The sequence below is a fragment of the Schistocerca nitens genome, chromosome 8 (genome assembly GCF_023898315.1).
Source record: "Schistocerca nitens isolate TAMUIC-IGC-003100 chromosome 8, iqSchNite1.1, whole genome shotgun sequence".
Classification (NCBI taxonomy): Eukaryota; Metazoa; Arthropoda; class Insecta; order Orthoptera; family Acrididae; genus Schistocerca; species Schistocerca nitens.
This window is the reverse complement of record NC_064621.1, coordinates 577,179,218-577,200,472: the sequence shown is the minus strand read 5'-3', so window position 1 is coordinate 577,200,472 and position 21,255 is coordinate 577,179,218. Positions and strand designations below refer to the sequence as shown.

General features: G+C 41.6%; 1 protein-coding gene across 1 annotated transcript in view; it reads right to left on the bottom strand.

Annotated features, from left to right (window-relative positions):
• Positions 1-20,902, bottom strand: part of LOC126198887 (zwei Ig domain protein zig-8-like) — a 657,506-nt gene extending 636,604 nt beyond the window's left edge. Inside the window, exon 1 of the mRNA XM_049935496.1 lies at positions 20,827-20,902. The gene's annotated coding sequence lies outside the window, so the exon portion shown is untranslated. The remainder of the gene's footprint in view (positions 1-20,826) is intronic.
• Between the last annotated feature and the right edge of the window lie 353 nt (positions 20,903-21,255).

Sequence of the window (21,255 nt, the reverse complement as noted above, 5' to 3'; positions counted from 1 at the left end):
TCATATTGATACATGAAAACAGTGGGTGCTGGGGGGTTGGGGGGGGGGGGCAGACATGTGATGCTCTAAACAAGCTTCTTTCTGCTGCTTTCCAGAAATGAAGCTTGCTACGCTCTGAACTGCGAAGTTTCGATTACATTTTACTTATGCACAATGTATACTCAAACTGAGTACCACAATTTTATTTCCAGATCTCTCTCTCTCACTCTCCTTCTCTCTCAATCTCTCTCTCTCTCTCTCTCTCTCTCTCTCTCTCTCTCACACACACACACACACACACACACACACAGACGCACACTGTTTGTGTTTGTCTGTGTGTGTGAGAGAGAGAGATAGATGTGGGAAAAAATTATATATGTATGCAAAACACACTAGATGTCATAGTCTCCAAAGCTGAGGAGACAATTAATGCATCACTTAACAGTTTATTTTCATAATAGGCAAGGGAGGCTAAGCAAATGATGAAGTTTCAACCTTGCAAGCACCATTTAACAGGGGAAGAAGGCAATGCTACATGTTCTACACTAGAAAAATAGCCGACGTCATTGACTGGATAATATAGCCTACATGACGTTACGTTACTGGTTTTAGAAGATCGAGCTATCATCAACTGCCGTTTAAAGAAGTTTTTCGGTACCTGTTCATTTCATCAAACATACATGCCACAAAACGAAATATTCAACGATTTCGTTCCTTAGTGTAGCACTTCACCTGAGACATATATGGAACAAAGGTTGCTTGCTTTCAACTACCACCTTTGAGCTAATTTTCTAGATTAGCAAAATACCCACATCCAATTATTTTACAAAATCACCATACAAAAGAGACATTTAGCTTAACGAAGACGAGACTCTTTAGGATATTTGGCAGGGTAATTATTAAGAAAACAAATGTTCTTGTACAAATTCCTTATACATTACACACAGAGAAGAGCTGTTTCATTAATTTTGACTCATGAAGTTTTGAATAGTATTCAGGATAATTTTAACTTAATCCTTGAACCTACATCCAAATTATCTAATTGTTATTTCAGGCAGGAATTCGATAAACACAAAAGGTATATTCTCAAGTTCTAAAAAATAATTTTTTTTCTCGTAACTTCCTCTTTACACCATTAACACTTAGCTCTGCTTCTTCGATCAATAGTTATAGAAGGTTACGTTTAAGTATTTTAATTTTGCGTTCTGTTTCCAGCATTAAAATATTTTTGTGATTTTCTGGGAACGACATGCTACTAGATATGAGCCCAGATAGGTAGAGTAACGAAATTTGTTATGTCAATGATCAAACAAAAATCGTCTTTAGCTGTGTAACGTAGTAGAAACTTTGTCAGTCACTGTACACTGGAATATCCATGGAATGATTGTACGTGGCTGCAGTCAGTGGCAGAAGTCCCATAAGGCAGAGGGTTTGGAGACAATGTCGTTGCTGATGTCCCATGGTGCGCTGGATAGGAGGCGCTCGACGACAGCCCAGAGGATAGACGTGCGGGCTGTGACGTGCTCCTTCGTTTTAAGTTTTGGGGGGAGTGTCTAGTAGGTGGTGTCCCATTAGGTGATATCTCGGATGCAATGACGGAGCAGCACTTGGAGAGGGCTCACCTGTTCGACATTTGGCCGGTTAAGTGCTCCTCGATCTTTGGCGGTGGACTCCAAATGGAGGGACTACAAGGTGCAACTAGCTTTGATCCTGAGTGACTGGTGGACTCAACAAAGACAAATGTCTGTTTAGGGACCGTGGACCACCTGTGCTTGGCTACAGAAAGGCTCCTGCTGTGAACTGTCGTTGATCGGCGGAGCAGAGACATACACAGGAGGCCATCTCCTGGATACTGGGATCAACGCTTGGAAGCACGTGAATAGTGCTCGCGGTGTAGAGCCTGCGCTGGCAACACCAGCAGTGGCGGGGTTTGCACAACCAGGGAACGTGGCGACTCCTGAGGGCTCGGATGGAAACAATGGCGTTCATGTTTATGGCTGGTAGCTTTCCTGAGATCACCAGTGCCCATGTAGCGAACAAGTAACGAAGGCAGTCCCTCTTGGAACACGGATGTATGACTGGTTGCTGGATCGCAAGCGCTAGATGTACGAAACAATACCATTTTAAATTACATGATGGTTATAACTGAATTTTCGCTATCAGAGACACCGCAGATAGAAACATGTTTTACCATATAGGTAACAAGCTTTATGGGAGTGATGTTCAGACTGTGCGCTGCAGCATTTGTTAATAGTGTTAGTGTCATTGCTTGTCACTAAGCGCTGGCACTGATATTTCGAAATAGGCGGACCAAGGATAAGCAACCCGTATGGAACACATCACTGTGATCTCCTTCGCCAAAATGTTAACCCTGCTTTACGGAAGAGAGGTGGTTTCGACTTAATTGTCTTGATGCATGATGAGACTCCACGTATCACTGCTTGTGATGTCACACGATTACTCCATAACATATCTGGAGAACACTGAATCATTAGCCAACTGTTCCAAACTGCATGGTCACCAAGATCACCATTTTAACCCACATTCAGGACGGTGTTTATAAAAAGGACAATGACACATGTTGAGGTTGAAGATGAGCATAGCGATGAAGGTAGCCTATACTGCACCTCATATGTTCTGAACAACAGCAAAGCATACACTAGTGTAGTCCAGTCTGTCGTCGATGGAGTTGGTAGTCGCAATAAGAAACTTTGTAACCTGGAACGGAAACATAGTTTGCAATTAACAAACAGTAACCTCTCACGTGAATGTTAACCCCTTTATTACCAAGTAACGGGAGTATTTTTGCCCAACCGTTGGAATATTGTGCTCTAGTCACGTACCTTATATTTTCAAAATTGGGAGAAATACATACATCAAAAAAAGTTTTGCATCACCTCGGTTCAGAGAGTTCTAGAACCTGTACAGAAAATTGGAATAGAGATCAACGTCAACATGATTTCCGCCCTTTCTGTTGCTGGTGAAAACCACACTTTGCATATTGTACCACCATACAGCGAGACCTTCCAGTAGCATCTCCTCTTGCATTGATGCATTTCTGAATTCGTCGCGGCATACTATCCACAAGTTCACCATGACGCTGTTGGTTCAGAATGTCCCACTCCTCAATGGCGATTCGGCGTAGATCCCTCAGAGTGGTTGGTGGTCACGTCGTCCATAAATAGCACTATTCATTCTATCCCAGGCGTGTTCCATAGGGTTCACGTCTGGAGAACATTCTGGCCACTCTAGTCGAGCGATGTCATTATAATGATGGAAGTCATTCACAAGGTGTGCGCGATGGGGGCGTGCTTTGTCGTCCGTGAATACGAATGCCTCGCCAATATGCTGCCGATATGGTTGCACTAACGGTCGGAGGATGGCACTCACATATCGTACAGCCGTTGCGGCGTCTTCCATGAATAGCAGCGGCGTACGTCAGCAGCATAACGCCACCCCAAAACAGCAGGGATCCTTCACCTTGCTGCACTCGCTGCACAGTGTGTCTAAGGCGTTCAGCATGACTGGGTTGCTTTCAGACACTTCCCCGACGATTGTCTGGTTGAAGACATATGTGACCGGTGAAGAGAACGTGATGCCAATCCTGAGCGGTCCATTCGGCATGTTTTTGGGCCTATTTGTACCGCGCTGCATGGTATCGTGGTTGCAAAGATGGACCACGCCATGGACGTCGGGAGTCAAGTTGCGCATCATGCACCCTATTGCCCACAGTTTCAGTCTTAGCAAGCCGTCCTGTGGCTTCAAGCGTTATTCAACATGGTTACGTTGCTGTCAGGGCTTCTCCGAACCGTAATCTGTAGATAGCAGTTATCCAGTGCAGTACTAGCACTTGGGCGGCCTGATCGAAGCATGTCATCGACAGATCCTGTTTGTCTGTATCTCCTCCATGTCCGAACAACATCGCTTTGGTTCATCCGAGACACCTGACTCACCTCTTCCTAGCACAAAGTAACAATGCGGACTAGTGACATCTCAGAACAGTCAAAGGGACTGTGTCTGTGATACAAAATCCACAGTCAACCTCTATCTACAGGAGTTCTGGGAACACTGAATCATTAGCCGACTGTTCCAAACTGCATGGTCACCAAGATCACCACATTTTGAACCCACATGCAGGACAGTGTTTATAAAGGGGGTGATACGAAACTTTTTTGATGTGTGTAATATTTATTGTTTTTAATGATTTCTCATTTCAGTTTCTGTAATTGTTTTAAAATGTTCAGTAAAACAGAATCGAGAATTTATGTCTGAGTAGTGAAAGTGACGTTTTGCAACAGATTTCATACTCGTGTTTCAGGTTTGGAACACTTGTTAGACATCTATATGGCTTTAAAAGCACCTCGTGAAAAAAATTAATGACAAATGAAAAAATCTGTATTTTTAAAAAGAATGTGATGGCCTTTAAAGTACCGCCCCGTTTGTGAACACATTACACAGACAGTGCATTGGTTCTGTTTGTTAAGACTGTAGTAAAAGATATTTTCAAGTTATGAACCATACTTATACATCAGTACTTCTTTAAAAAGTACGTTGTTAATAATTTGTAATAAGAATTAGTAGAAACTGTTTGTTTTAATTTTTTGGGGTGTCATGATGTCTCTTGGTAACAAACTATAGAAAAAGATACCACTAAAATGTGCTTCTTTAAATGATTTATAAGTTATTTCTCTTCCACATGTCTTTGCAAATGTTTCCATGAAGTTTCATTGTTCTTTGATCAATGCTTTTTCGTGAGGTCCTCTTCAAGTAGCGAAAGCCTGGTTATAGACACCCTGTAAACCACATCTTCTTCGGTGTATGTTACAAACTCCTCCTCCCCCCCCCCCCAATCACCATATTATTGCGGATTTTGGTTATAGAATTTTAACAACTTTTGCAAACGAATGGCTGTTAAATGTAGTTGTTCCATCAATTTTTAACTCCGCAAACGTCTTCTCTGTTGCTACATGTACAATTTTCAGGCCACCACATTTAAATACAAACTAACTCTCTGTTTCAAGGAGGCTCAAATGGGAATGGAAGCTTACAAACGAAGTTTTTTTGTAGCATTTAACAAAGTAAACATTCTCTAATCCACAATTCTTTGCGAATACTCCAACAACTGGCCATTTTACACTGGTTTTTACTATTAAAGCTGTTTTTTTGTGTCTCCCAATAGTATATTGATTTTTCTGTATAGGTTCTGTGTCTAAAATAATATCTAACCTTTCTTTGCATAATTGTAATACTTTGTTCTTTTCCCAATAGCAACTTATATTCTTCCATTGTGGGAATTTCTTCCACCAAATACTCTGGATTGCCTGTTTTGAATTGATCTCATCTATTTCAAGCTTCTTTTCCTTAACGCATAACGCAGTAACTGCGCTGAAAGGAGTAATATCTATAACGTGGAAACTTTTGAGTCCGTGTGATACGTTTATTATTTTTCTTAAAACCCGTGCAATGACGTTATTTGTGTGAACCGATCCTAGTTTGGCTTTATCTGTTTTTGTATGGTATTGTGGAGAACAATATCCTTAACTGAGAAAAGCGTTTTTCTCTAGCTTTAATATAATACATATGTTGTCATTGTTGGCGTCTGTGTTACTAATTTTCCCAAAGTTTACAGGTAAATAATCACTTTTGAACAAAAAGATAACTTAAATTAGGATTTTTTCTGTCTTGTCGTTATCTGGAAGTTGTACACCAGTGAACTTCTAGGTATTCTTATCGCCCCAGCAGGCACACTGCATGTCACTGTGGAACATGACAGCAACTACTATGTGACAACTTACACCTTTCATAAGCAAATTAGTATAACTAAATTGAGGGTCTCTGTAAATATTACTTGTTGACACTGAATAGACTTCGGCATTCTTTTAGCACACTATCCATTCTGTAGTTACAAACCTTAGCTTTGTGTCTGGTAGTACCACACTGTTTAGCGAAGGAAGATTTAAGAATTTATTATAGAAGTATATCAGTACATTTTATAAAACTGATAAGACGTTCACCTATATATTTCTTCACAACTGGCCTTGTACTTGAAATATAAATTTGTTATATAGCTTTATTCTGCAGTTGGACTTCATCAACGCTAAAGAGTCAAATTCAACTGTCTTATCGTTATTCACAATCACATTTCTGTTTCCTTAGTAATCTTCCTCCACACAGATGTCAGACTTTGATGTTGGGTAATCACAAATCTCCATTTTAATAAAATTTCTAGCAAAATATTGGTTCTATACAGATCCCTGAGGTAAACGTAACCTACCTGGCATCTCATTGACTAGTACAGTCATTTTGTATCAGCCAGTTACCCTTTATATGGTAGACCCATAAGATTTATATATTTCCTTTAAATGGCCTGAAATGCTTCCTCATCTATTTGTTCTGTATGTTTCTTCTTATTATATTCTCTCCCCATATAGAAGAATTGGAGATTTCTGCTTTCACACCATGACTTGCAGAGATGAAATTAGGGAACGTAGATAACTGATAAATGGAACACACATTTTCTTCTATAACCTTAAAGCCTGTTTATTCTCTAATTGTTCTTAACCATAATAATGCTGTCACAAAGCAGTTCTCAAAAAGGCATAAGCGCATTTAAATACTTATTGCTGGCGAGTGACGTATTTTCGGTGTGATTTGTGTTACCAACGTCAGTAACAAGACCGTAGAGGCCCCAAATTATAACCACAAACAGTAACGTTTATCAGTTGGTCTCCTCATCTACCCAACATCTTTCTTAGCCCTTTGGAGGACGTCGTGTTGACACTTTTACTACCTTGAAGCACAGAATAGCTGCATCCATCAAACACTGTTAGGTGCCCTAAAGACCCAATATGACGTGCATTCCAGTTATGCCTTATAAATTTAGAAGGCAGCAGTTTCCGGTAAATAGCAATGCTATTGTGCACTATGCACCCCTATGGGACAAGTGTAGTAGACAACTGGATGAGCTCCAATGGAGGAATAAATCCGTGTAACAAATTTGTATGTCAAATCACACATCATGAAGTGAACAATGATATCAATAACAATCTTGCCAATTCCATGAAGTGCCCTGAAATGTGTAACAGATGGCTTATAGGACAATATCTGTGTCATGTTGAACAACGTTCAGCGATGCGTCCACTGGGGCAATAAAAATGAAGAAAGGTTGACTGGTGTAAGCATACACCTTCCAGACAATCGAGACAGAGAAATAATTGATATTTGTTCTGTCCATCTACAGTTGTAATTATTTATCTGTAGCTAATGTGGAAATTATTAACAGACACAAACAATAACAACGTTTGAGTTGCGGGAAAAGCGCACTTTTCTCAATCCAGGAACAATGTTATGTACAGTACAACGTATCAAACAGACTTAAATCATTTCCTACTACAGAAATTAGTCCTTTCAGTGTAGTTAAGTTTTAATGTATTGTAAATGGGAAAGGTCGAAGTGTATATATATGGAAATGAAGTCCCATGCTTCTTGACAGAGCGTAGAGCAATGATGAGGGAGACCCGCACCACCGTACTAGGCAAGGTCCTAATGAAGGTGGTTTGACGTTGCTTTCCACCGACCGTAATGGGGATGAATGATGATGATGAAGACGACACAACAACACCCACCCATCTCGAGGCAGGTGAAAATACTTGACCCCTCCGGGAATCGAACCCGGGACCTCGTGAACGGGAAGCGAGAACGCAGCCGCGAGACCGCGAACTGCGGAAAAGAAACTGGCATATTTAGCGAAAACAGCTGTCATAAGGAAGAGCATAAATTGCTAACGGGAAATTAACAGTAGACTGCAGATGTGGCAACAAGTCTTATAAGTTACCTTAAAATACCTATATGGAAAAATCATATGACAGAGGAACACTAGATATTAGCAGTTACGGCGAATACCATGGAAAATGGTAATTAGTTGGAGTACTTGTGAGGGGCCTGGAGGTTTGGACTGCATTTTATTTGACATATTTTACATTTTATTCGGATGCTGCAACTATGAGGAGTAATTCGCTGCCTCAAGCAGCACTGCACTGCAACAGCACCGGGAAAACTCAGTAGGGCATAGACTGTACAGTCCGATGGTGAATCATTGGAGGTTGGAGAAGCACATGAGACCTAAGAACGAACCTTGCTAGGCAGTCGGTGCACTGGAGAATCACAAGTGTTCTGGTGCCAAACTCAGACCTTTCTTGATTGAATGTTAGTTACCAAAGTCCACTGGTCGCATCGCAAATACTTTTAATATAATAATACCAATACGCATTAAAGCAGTTAATTTAGTAAACAAAGGAGTGATGTTAAATTATCGAAGATGTACGAAGAGCTACGAAGTATTAAAATGCAAGCAAGAAATTTCGGTTGCGCCGCAGTCTTGCCTGTAGGCGACAGAATGTACTCGGAGTCCTGTCACATGTGATAGTCGACGACTGGATATACCCAGAGCTTGTCTTTCTGTGATAGTCGGGTTTCAATAATTTTTTGCGATGAATCGCTTCAGACTATTAAACTGTAACCGTCCTCCGGTGTTCGCTAATAAATGCATCGTAATAGCGTTCTGAGATTGGTTTCAAGTAAATTAGCTACCTTCACTCCAACTTGTAGTCCCTAATCATCTGCTTGTATCTTCTGAAGAGTCCCAGTGCACTGCAAGAACGGATTCTATGGACAATATCAGCGAGAGACATTAAGATTATCCTAGAAGGCCTTAGCTTAACTCGTACAGTCTCGGTTGGGAATGCACAAACAGACACACCATACCGTACCTTCACCACTTTCTTCAGAATCGCGGCATAACTGGCTACCGCGAGGGTATCTTGCATTCACAGAAAATGAAGGATCTGAGAAGTTTCCTACTCTAGAGGATGTACGGAAGTATATGGAAAAATCTGTATACGACTGTTGTATAAAGCGTGGATAGTATTCAATATGCTGGTATAATCACAGAAAACGCTAGATCCTGCTATATTTACTGAATTAGACGATATTCGCATAATCTGCTTGTAAGCCTCCATGTCCATTACTACATTAGCTGATATTCTCATAATCTGCTTGTAAGGCTCCATGTCCATTAAACGATGGTAATATTCTTTGAAAATCTGTTGATGCCATTCACACAGTTTAAAAGTGATTGAATAACTACTTTTGGTGAGCATTCATTTCTTAATGTGAAAAGCGTACTATCAAATTCCTATGTAAAAACTCTGCCAAAATGTTGTGAAGAAACCACAGTGTTTATGAGTTTCGATGACAAAAGATCGATATTTTCGTTGTGTCACAGATCCTGTTACGTGATTGGTTGAGAGATGCAAACTATGCAGTCGTTTGGTTGATCTAAGTGTTCACGATGCTAACATGACCTATTTTATGGGTTTTGTAGTTATACTAATGTACTAGGAAAATGTACAGTTTGCATGATACACCACGTTAAAGATCTCTCCGGAACGCGTCATTCTTAGTACGCTTTGTTGTGCATAGAAGTTTGGACGTTTGAGGTCGAAGAATGAACAAGTCATATATATTATCTTCGAGGTAGCTTTAGGTATTATTTAGTAGATGGTTATAATGTGAAATGGTGATACAGTCTGTAAACTATGTATGGAGCCCTGGTGCCATATTTCAAAATCGGTAAACGTCGCCATCTTCCTCTCTCAGTACCACCAGTGTGTTTGTGTGTGTGTGTGTGTGTGTGTGTGTGTGTGTGTGTGTGTGTGTGTGTATGCGTGGGCGTGCACTTGCGCGCCTGAGAGAGAGAGAGAGAGAGACGAAAATTACGTTGTTAATGAGGTCCACGGTCGTGGTTGAGGCGGAAAGTGAGCCCTGACCTGTAAGCTATACCAGTAATGTAAATAGAGAGAGCCACTTGAGTTCTGTACTGATGTAGAACAAATGTTGACGTATGTTTATAAGGGTACAAATAATTTTTCATTTCTTTAAAGTGCTAGCCTACCTTTGATGTAGAAACTGAATTTTCATCCGTGGTCTGAGATCGAACGTTCGTTTGCGTGGCACCTTGTCCAAGGACATCACTACTCATAAGACTAGCAGTAGCACAACAGTCATTTCACCTCCTGACTGAAATTCGTTTTTTATAATCTCTGAAAAGAAACGAACTACAGTTGTGTTTGGGTGCCATGACAATAGGACGGCTGTCTCTAGTAAACATAGTGATTGGCTGTTTCCTTTTTAATGGTCGGTAAAAGACTGGGCTGTTTTTGGAAGTTCTAAATGTTTGTATGTGGCCTTAGAAGGCCTCTGACTCGCCTATCTTGGGTACAGAGATCAAATCTCAGTCATCGCCAAGTGTAGCTTAACCTGTAAGTTACATCTACAGTGGCCATAAATCATTACATATTTTGACGTATAATACAGAAAGTTCAGTCGAGGAACTATCGCTGTGGCCCTTAAATTGAGGGTCCGTTGTGCCTTCCACTAAGTGGGTTGCAAACATCGAACAAGAGTCGCTGGACGCAGCTGATCCTTGCCAAGCCACATTGCCAGCTCAAAGAGAATCTGTCTAAGATAAAACGGTGTGTCAAAGTAATTCCAGTGATGATAGTGTGGTCAGTGCCATATCTGTGTGGTCGCCGCGACAGAGGAAGTCATAAGCGCCACAGTCTAGTTTGTATGGCGTTTCACGTGTGTACAATAACAGACAACGAGAGTTTGTAAGAAAATGTGAAGGCGCATTAAAATATACCGGCGCGACTATTGTTCAAGGAGATAAACTGTGCAGCAGTTTCCAACAGGCTCTACGCTCTTCAGGCATATTTGCCTGTCAAATACTAAACGGCCCGCGAGTGACATGTGCAGAGTTGCAAAGCTTCGTCACAGCGATGTTCGGAAGAGATAACATTTTCCTTAAAATTCACTATGACCATATTCGTTTGCTACTTCTTCAAGAGTGGAATTTATTTGTCGAAACTATACAAACAGATGCAGTAGAGAGTTGCCAGAAGTGTCAACTGGTGCACTACGCCTTAAGTACCCCCTCAACCAATCTGATTTTAGTGTTTAATGATTCCTCTAAAAAAGACGCAGTCAGTTTTCTGCTTTATCCTTCGCCAACAGGAACTTTGGTTCCATCTCTATACGCACTGGTGAGCAGACGTCAAACCACAATCTTCCTTTAACACAAAACTACTGATTCCGGAGCTCGGGTCACTTACGTTTGCTCGTGCTTTGCAGCTTGGCTGTGAGGCACCCGATTGCGATCGTGATGGTGTTCCGCACTCGTCATTTGGCCGTCAAAGTAAGGAACGGTGGTGGTGCAAGGTTCCTGATAACCAGAGTTTGCGCCAGTGTCCTGGGTTAAATTCCAAACATCTCTGCAGTGTCTTAAGGGAGAGATGACACGCGCGCTTCTTACGGTGTTCCGTCCGTAGGCTGGAGACGTTAACTTCAGTGGCCTCCTTGAGAGGAGTTGGCTACGTACCGGCACCAGTCTCACCGCCTCGCTTCTCTGGCCACAGTAACGAAAATGAAACCACTCTATAAATGGTTCAAATTGCTCTGAGCACTATGGGACTTAACTTCTGAGGTCATCAGTCCCCTAGGACTCAGAACTGCTTAAACCTAACGAACCTAAGGACATCACACACATCCATGCCCGACGCAGGATTCGAACCTGCGACCGTAGCGGTAGCGCGCTTCCATATTGTAGCGCCTAGAACCACTCGGCCACTCTGGCCGGCACACTATAAATCGAGGTGACAGAAGTCATGGGACAGCGATATGCACATATACAGATGGCGTTAGCATCGTGTGCATGGGCAGAAGATAAAGAAGCACAGCATACTGGCCCACCAGTGATTTGTATTCAGATGATTCATATGAAAAGGTATCTGTCGTGACTATGGGCGCACGATGGCAATTAACTATCTTTTGACGCGGGATGATGGTTGAAGCTGGATGCTAGGGACAATCCATTTCGCAACTCGTTAGGGAGTTCAGTATCCCCAGATCCACAATGTCGAGAGTGTGGCGAGAAAACCAAATTTCAGGCTTTACCTCTCCCCACGGACAATGCAGCAGCCGACGGCCTTCACTTAACGACCGAAAGCAGCGGCGCTTGTATAGAGTTGTCAGTGCTAACAGACAACCAGCACTGTGTGGAATAACTGCAGAAATCTACGTGGGACGTACGAGAAACGTATCCGTTTTTACACTGAAGGGAAATATGGGCGATAATGGGGTCTGGCAGCAGACGGCCGACGCCTTTGCTACCGGCACTGCATCAACTGCAGAGCATGTCCTGGGCTCGTGACCATATCGGCTGGTCGCTAGACGCCGCGTAAATCGTTGCCAGGTCAGACGAGTCCTTATTTAAGTTGGTAAGAGCTGTTAGTAGGGTTCGAGTGTGGCGCAGAGCTCACGAAGACAAGGATCCAGGTTCCCAACAAAGTACTGTGAAAGCTGGTGGTGACTGGATAATGGAGTGGACTGTGTTCACATGGAGTGGACTGGGTCCTCTCGTACTCAACCGATCATAATTGCAAATGGTTATGTTCGACTACTGGGAGACCATTTGCCGCCATTCATGGGCTTTATGTTCTCAAACACGTCACAACTGTTTCCTATTGGTTTGTAGAACATTCTGGACAATTCGAGCGAGTGATGTGACACCCACATTGCCCCACACGAATCTCATCGAACATTTATGGAATAAAATCGAGAGACCAGTACGTCCCCAAAATCCTGCACCGGTGACACTTCTACAGTTATGGACCGCTGCAGAGAGAGGATAGCTTAATATTCCTGCGGGGGACTTGTAACGAATTGTTCAATTAATGTCAAGTCGAGTCGCAGCACTGCACCTGGCCAAAGGATATTCGACACGATATTAATAGGTACCCCATAACATTTGTCACCTCAGTGTACACATAGCCATTACAGTGTCCTATAGCCAACAGAAATAGCTGCAGGTATCACTTTGACACACCGAGAAGATACAGGACATTGTGCCTAGGGAGAAGAAACCCCTTTCTCATTAGGCGACCGTAACAACCCCTGTGAATGACAGTGAAGAGATAAGAAAACATAGACAGTGACGGAAAAAAATCGCAACACCAAAAAATTATTATTGTTAAGTAATGAAATTTCGGGAATACATTTGCCTAAAAGTGATTAACACCTGCGCGACACAGGTTTTTGTAAGCGCTAGATAAGCCACCACAAATGTGAAATGCTCGTACATTAATAACCGGTGGAAAGGCCAGAAATTTGAATGCAAGCATACAAACATGCATGCATTGTGTTGTAGAGGTGCCGAATGTCGCTCTGTGAGATGGAGTTCCGCGCCCGTAGCACTTGGTCTGTCAGTACAGGTACGACTAATTGTGGTTGTGGATGACGTTGAGGTTCTCGTCTATGTGACCGAACAGGCCAAAGCAAAATGTCTACCCTGAGCATGTTGGGTTACAACAACGCTATGTGGGCGACAGTTGTCTTTTTGGAAAGAAAGCCCCGGAATGCGGTTCATGAACGACAGAACAGCAGGTGGAGTGCAATCGGTGTGCGTGAGATAACCACGAGAGTACTCCTTCTGTCATACGAGATTGCACACCAGACTATAACTCTAGACGTACGTCGAGTGTGGTGGAGTGGTTGCACTCCCTCATCTGACTTCCTCCTAGCACACGGCCAACACTGGCGCCGAAACAGAACCGCTTTTCATCAGAAATCAGAACAGTCTTCGACTGTGCCCTCCAGCGAGCTTTCGCTTGACACAAATGTGGACCCAATTATTAATTTTTTCCGCAGATTCGGATGAGTTTTGTTTGTTGTTGGGTCAAAATTTGTAAAACTCTAATTCCTCTCTCTCTCAGACCCCACCCTATGAGGAGAGAGGGAGAGTTTTAGTTTTAGCGAATCAAAATTTACGAAGTAAATAAGTACTTTTTATTTATCCTTAACTACTTTCCAAGCAAGAATGAGAACATGGATTTTCTTGAATTACAGCGACAACTGCGAAGAATCAAAACAAATTTTTAAGACAAAATGTACGTAGTTTTTTTATGTAGAATATGATTCTGCATTAAAAACTGGGGGTTCCCATTTGAAATTTGAAATTTGCCTCAAGCCCCACCTCCAGGGGGTTGGGGTGGCGGGCTAATTTTAGCACCAGCATATGTCCCCCTCGAAAGTAATCAACTTTGGATTCTACACATTTTCTCATGTGAAGCTTATATTTCGAATTATTCAGGTTTGTCAACGTAAAATTTACACCCTGTATATAGCAAACCGGATATCCATCCTCATAGTTGCGCTACTAGCGCCACTCTTACGCGATTGGTGCGAAATCTGAACAGACATCATCTTTCAGATGCAATGAAATGAAATGATCGTATGTGCATTTATTGGCCGGGATATCCCCTTCGGGGTTCGGCCACCGTATTGCAAGTCTTTTTAGTTGACGCCCCTTCGGTGACTTGCGTCTCATTGATGGTGAAAATGATGGTGGAGGACACACAACACCCTATACCCTGCTGGGAATCGAAACCAGACCCACTTACGTGGAAAGCGGTAGAAACACGCCTACTATAGTTTATGTTTCACAACTATTTCTTTCTTCGTCACTGCATAGCTCAGGAATTGGTGCAACGGGAGTACAAACAATATCGTTTTGAAAAATATTATATTTCTTTCCTTCTTTGCACCGACCACTGAAGGCAAACTCGAAACTCAGATCTAGTTGAGTAAGATAGTTGAGTAATGTTCAGTGCTTCACAACCGATACAATGAAAACGTAGAACTAGAACATGAAGGGCATGTGGATACTAGTAATAATATTGTTTTATCAACTCGTTATCCCAGATCAGTCATTAAATGACAATAAATTTTGGTGATCAATCACCAAGTTGTATCAAGTACCGTCACTGGACACAGCGTCTTTGCTTCGTATACCGATACAATTATTTAAAAAATATTAACGGGTGCTGGTGGAGTAATAAACTCTACAACGTCTACAAAATATCCGTCCAGGCGTCAGCTCTCTATTTCACAAAGTTGCACAAAAAAGTTGCGAGGAACAATGTTACGGCACACATTTGCTCGTATAGGTTTTATTGAAACAGTTGCTATTATTTAACAAGTTCACTCTTAAGTTTTTAGGTAACCGGTTCTACCTTACGAAACAGTCATCTATAGGTCAACGTGCTGCAAAGACAAATTATCCATTGTAGCTCACTATCATTCTCGTAAGCTTTTTATAGGTTAGAAAACTGTCTCGACACGCTTTTTAGGATGTATGACATTTATTTCGTTTGGAACCATGGTTATTACCATATTCGTCTCATCCTATGCCAAGTCATACTTTGTGTTCCATTTATGTTCCCACCGACACGTTTATCTAACCACTTTCACCGTCAATGATAGTAGGCTCCTCCTATGACACCTCTTTCCATAAATATTGGTGATCTCTCACATAATGTCTAATCAGTGTAAGAAACAGTAATCGACTGCAGCAAAAGGTAACGACATTAAAGACTATTTGGAGTCACTACGGCCAAACTGAATTCAGACAACACAACTTTGCGGATAACCGAGAAGGAGCGTAATTGTGTCCGCAATTATGAACTAATCAACTATTGCGTCATGTTAACAGAATCTTCCCTCGGTTCTTGGTAGAGCAACATTATAATAAATGAAGAGCACCAGTTTACTTTTGTTCTACAGTACTAATTTTTATTACCGTAGAACAAAAGCAAACTGGTGCTTTTAATTTATTAACTGTCAGTCAAAGCCTGTGTTTCACTGGCGATAACTATTACTCTCTTCAGCACCATCAGACATTTCGAAACCCTATCTTTCAATTCCTAATTACTACACTTCTACTGCAGAAGCGCTTTGGAATCAATATCGAACTCCTAAGACAGTAAAATCTCAAAATAAATTCAACTTGCAAGTCAGTGGAATCTACCATAGCCGTGTTAAGCGAGATTATGTCACCGTTTTGTAGATGAGAGCTCATCGTAATGTCGAAGCTAACGAACGAGCTGATGACAACGTTATAGAGTCTACTCCGAAAGAGGTATTATTGTATATTGACCTCTCGTTTACGGAATTTATCCAAGCTATCAGAGCTCCTCAGTGGCAGCAATAATGGAGAATTATATTTTGATTCAAATGAAGCCTTGAAACAAACATTCATCTGACAGTCGTATCGTATTCATGGCTCACTGTCCCTAACTGCTATATACAGTAAACATCCAGTGTTGTTAGGCTGAGCTTCAACAAGAGCACTCACTCAACCCATCACTAGGGAAATCATTTGTCAGATTCCTCTACTGCTTCAGCAACAGCAGCTCGGCGGGTAACGTTGACTGTACTTTTTCTTAGCTTGCAGCAAGTACAGAGAACACAGAAAAAACGTATCTATGTTAACTGATGATCTGAGTCTATAAACTGTCTTCAGTTAAATCTCTCTTCTGTGTAACTGCGTTTTGTCTTCAGAGGTATATTTCCAATGTGTACATTAAACTGTGACTGTGTCACGTAACTATGTCATTTTTTGTTTGTGTGGAGTGAAAGAATAATTTTGTTCACTATATGATCTACATTATTTTGTAGCTCATGTTTAAGTTATTTATGCAAAATCTATTCTGTTATACCATTAGTACAGCTCTGTGAACATCATGTGTGATGTTATGTATTGTTGCCCGGAACACATAAAATTCACACACACACACAAAAAAAAGTACGACTAACATGGCCGTTGAGGGATATCGTTTGTGTGGTGTCACCGCCAGACACCACACTTGCTAGGTGGTAGCTTAAATCGGCCGCGGTCCATTAGTACATGTCGGACCCGCGTGTCGCCACTGTCAGGATCGCAGACCGAGCGCCACCACAAGGCAGGTCTCGAGAGACGTACGAGCACTCGCCCCAGTTGTACGACGACGTTGCTAGCGACTACACTGACGAAGCCTTTCTCTCATTTGCCGAGAGACAGTTAGAATAGCCTTCAGCTAAGTTAATGGCTACGACCTAGCAAGGCGCCATTTGTACCATTGCATGTATCTCAAGATAGTCTCTCTTGTATCATCAAGAATGCTGTATACCAAAGGACGATATAAAAGTTAAGTGTTCTAGTAGCTACGTTCTTTTCTTTATCACATTCATTACGAATCCTGTTCCAGACTTCGCGCCAGTCGGCGTGTGTGTACGTGTGCCCTTTCGGCTACCCGTCACTGTGGACTGGCTGCCTTGTCAGTCCACTACAGTTTGTATGGCATGAATGTAACACTCCTCTCAAACAATTTAGTGAGGTAAAGTCTGAAACATAATAATAATTCCAAGATGAATACATTTGAAATTTCGATATAGAAAACCTAGTGCACATCCCATGATCCAAATGCGTTGGACAGACCGGAAGACCTTTTCAGTCATATAAAAAAGGTAAAAACTGAAAAATAACTTAGAACACAAAATACATCAAAATACGTTTTCAGTCCATAGCAGACAAAAGAACATAATATGTAGTAACATGTACTCACAATTTAATGAACGCTTGAAAAATATATCTCCGAAAAGGGCTGACTGTTTGAGGGTTGCTGATACAGAGGAGAGAGATTTATGGAAGACGGTTTATGGAGTCAGTCTTCATCTCTTTATGTTGAAACCTTTCTTCTGAGTTATATGCTTCCCGCAAGTGAAAATAATGAATTTAATATCCCACGAAGAATTGCTAGCGCTCACGCAATTGAGAAATCTAACAAATAATTCCTGTAGTGATGAGTTGAGTAACTGCTCTAATAGAAGTACCACAAATCAGCAGTAGCCACCCATGTGTCAGAAACGGGCCACTCTTTAAATGGTATAGAGACAGTTTCAAAACCCTGCACGTGGAAAAAATGGAGGAAAACGCAACTTCCTGCAGAAATTCGAAACAGCCATTCACGAGAAGAAATTTAACAGAGCTGTAATGACGCCAGGCTGATCTAGAGGTGTAGCTAGAGTTGCCCAAACAACAACTTTGGAAAAATAAAGGCAAGCTGCTCATGTACTGTGGTACTTCGAGTGCAGCAGCTCACTACTACCTACCTCCAGACAGCAAGAGAAACTTTAGATGGACACAGGCGGTACCCACCGTTGAATAAGAGGACTCAGCCTGCTGTTGCGTTGCAGCGGATGATGTGGATGATTTTAAGTAAGAGTAAGACAGGGTCCAACGTGTATTTAATAAATACTTTACATAACTTTGTTTGATGGACGCCACAAAGTAAGTCTCAACAACCTGCTGTGGAGAGCATTTCCTCTTAAAACAGGTAACTGAAATGTGTATGTACCATTAAAAATGTTCAACAGAAGTAATTATTACTAATAGAGACCTGTTGAGTATATACACGAGCCTTGCATCTTATTGTGATATTTATTAGTGACTCACCGTTTTGTGTATTCTGCTATTAATCTAACATTCACATGCTTCGTTTTGGTTATTACAGTTCTCACAGACAGTAGTGTGTAAATCACATTGACTCTGTGGCTCCTAGACGTATAGTCTTAGGTTATTACCACGCATATCCTGCAGGTGGGCAAAAATTTGTTACACCAAGTGTTATTGTCACTAACGCTCGACACAGTGAGGCTGGTATACTTCATTATTCTATTAGAGAGCAGCATGATTCTTCTGGGTAAGAACTGTATGTTTAATCAATAAGTTACATATGCGTAACATGAAGCAGTTAAGTAACTTAACAAAATTACATTCAGGTTTTATTGAATAAAGATCCGGTCACTCCCAAGTTTTAGGTATAGCGAAGCTGTGATATGTGATACTAAAGAAGAACTGACTACCGGGAAATCAACGGCATTTGCACATCGGAGTGTTAAATTAGTATTACTCAGAATGTTGTTAGCAATTCAAAAAATTAATAAATTACTTTATATTAATATGAGTCTAAAGCAGCGATGTATGGACATAGTACCAAACACTTACAACAGTTGTCGTTCGGAAATCTGGTGACGAATGGGATACAGTAAATGGAACAAAACTGTCATTTGAGAGATATTATGAAGTCTTAATTTCTGTTATATTTTGCCACTTGCACCTTGAAATCTAAATGCTAATATTGGCACGTGTTGTGTACCTTCAAAAGTTACTTCAATTTCTCACGACAGTCCATTAGTAGAAATGTGTAAAAACCATTTTAATAATCACGATTACAGTAACACACCATGGGCATGCACGTTCAGAAAAAACTTTTATTTCCGCGCTGCCCTAAATTAGATACCAAGTAGAAAAATGTCAACTAAACAGTCGCCTTTGCTTGTGGTCTTTTGTTTGTACTTGTACGGTGATTAGGGGAGAAAAAGTGTAAGGTGAGTGAAGATAAAAAACAAATTGAATCAGTTTATTGATAAAGAGGACAAAGGTCGTTTCAGAAGCGTAAACTAACAGGTGATCTTTCATTTTAAGTATCCCAATAGTATTCCAGTTAGAGAAACTTCAGTGTTAATCCACCGCAGTATATGGCGAGTCTCACAAGCAGATTCTCTTTCTCTGTCTCTCTGTCTCACGCACTTATACACACACACATACTCATACACACACGCACACCCACACACACACACATACATACATACATATTAATGCATAGGGCCTACATACGTGCTGTACATATTAAATTACTGCCAAGTTATGTATATGAGCGATGATTGTGGTTGTGATAATGGTGGTGGTAGTCAAGGTTTTAGACCGATAAACTGCTGGTTCATTAACGCACATCATAGTTCGAACTAGAATTTTATGGGTGCATTTGAAGAAAGCTTAATATTGTTAGGTATGTGATATTGCCGCTAGTTCACTGGTAATGTAATTTGTTTCTTTCCAATTAATGAAATGCCCCTCAGAAACATAATAAATGTAATTAATCCTCTTTCGTTCCTAATTCCTTAACATCATGTCTTTGTTGCCTAAGTAGACAATTTTCCAAAATTCTGTAGCAGTTAAGGTTTTTTAAAGGTTAATGCATTTTCTTCAGTTCCTTGTCTGTGAATCTGCCAGAGTAACCAGATTATTCCCTTTTCAGGTACGTTCATATGGGTGTTGGCTAGTAATATGATAACTGTAATGTTTAAGCATCGCTTGACTTGCGCTATATACGCAACAGCGCGGCAAATATTTTGTTACAATATCTTGTCATTTGTTAATGTAATTTAATTTCCCCGGGAAGCTTTCACGCGACAGTACTATTTCTAAATATGTATTTCGAAAGCGCTTGCTATTGCACTGTAACAGTAAAGTATAAACATGTTTCATTCATCACGATAAAATTACTTGCGAGCTCCCACATGGAAGACAAATTCAGTTTTTGTGGTGAATGTTCCAGAAACGTTGCTTATCATTTGCACAGAGCAATGGATATTGTTTCGAAAAATATCGACCGTAACGTATTAGCTACTACTTCCCATACTGAACGTTATTGTCTATGGGCCCATCCAAATAATTTTCTATCGAAAAGGACATTGCTTCCGATGTATTACGTTTTACATGTAATTCAGTCGGCAGTTTTAACATATTTTAATTTCCAGAAGTTACCATCTTCAGCAATAGTTACAGCTTAAGTAACTCTTTTTTTCTGTGTGTTAAGATGGTTTGAGAAAAGATACGTAACTAAATAAAAAAAATGTGGTAGGAGAGAGAGAGAGAGAGAGGCCATTGTTAAGATTAGGCACTTTCTAACCAAAGGAAACATTATTATAATTTTATGCATTTGATCTAACTATAATTGAAACCTTGTTATGAACACAACTTGAGGAAATAATTCCATCTTGGCTGAACGATACAATTCATCGCAGCGTCCTGTTCAAGAAACGTGGCGGAACACTGGCTTGACGGCTTACCTTCGTGACGGAGTATGGGAGGCAGCACCAGAAGCGGGCGGTGCGTGCGCGCGCGGCGGGCCCCGGCGCAACACTGCGCGCTGGAGGCGGCGGCGCCTGGGGGCGGTGGGGGCAGCGGGGGCGGAGGGTGCGTGCGCGCGGCGCCTGTCCGCTGCGCTGCGCTGCGAGCGGTGCATTCCTGGCGGCGCGCCGACCGCGGACAACAAAGAATGCGTAACACTGTGCCCGCCCGCCATGCGGCAGCGTCCGGCAGCCACTGTGCGGCCGGCAAGTATGTCGCTCTGCAGGGCCGGCGAGGACCGGCTGCGGCGCGACGGCTAAGAAGCGGCATACTGCGAACTGACAGCTATGGCTGCATCCCCAGGAACTTGGCGTTTGCTTGTCCTTAGGACGCAATTGATAACGAGCGGAGAAATGCTACTGTCGGAA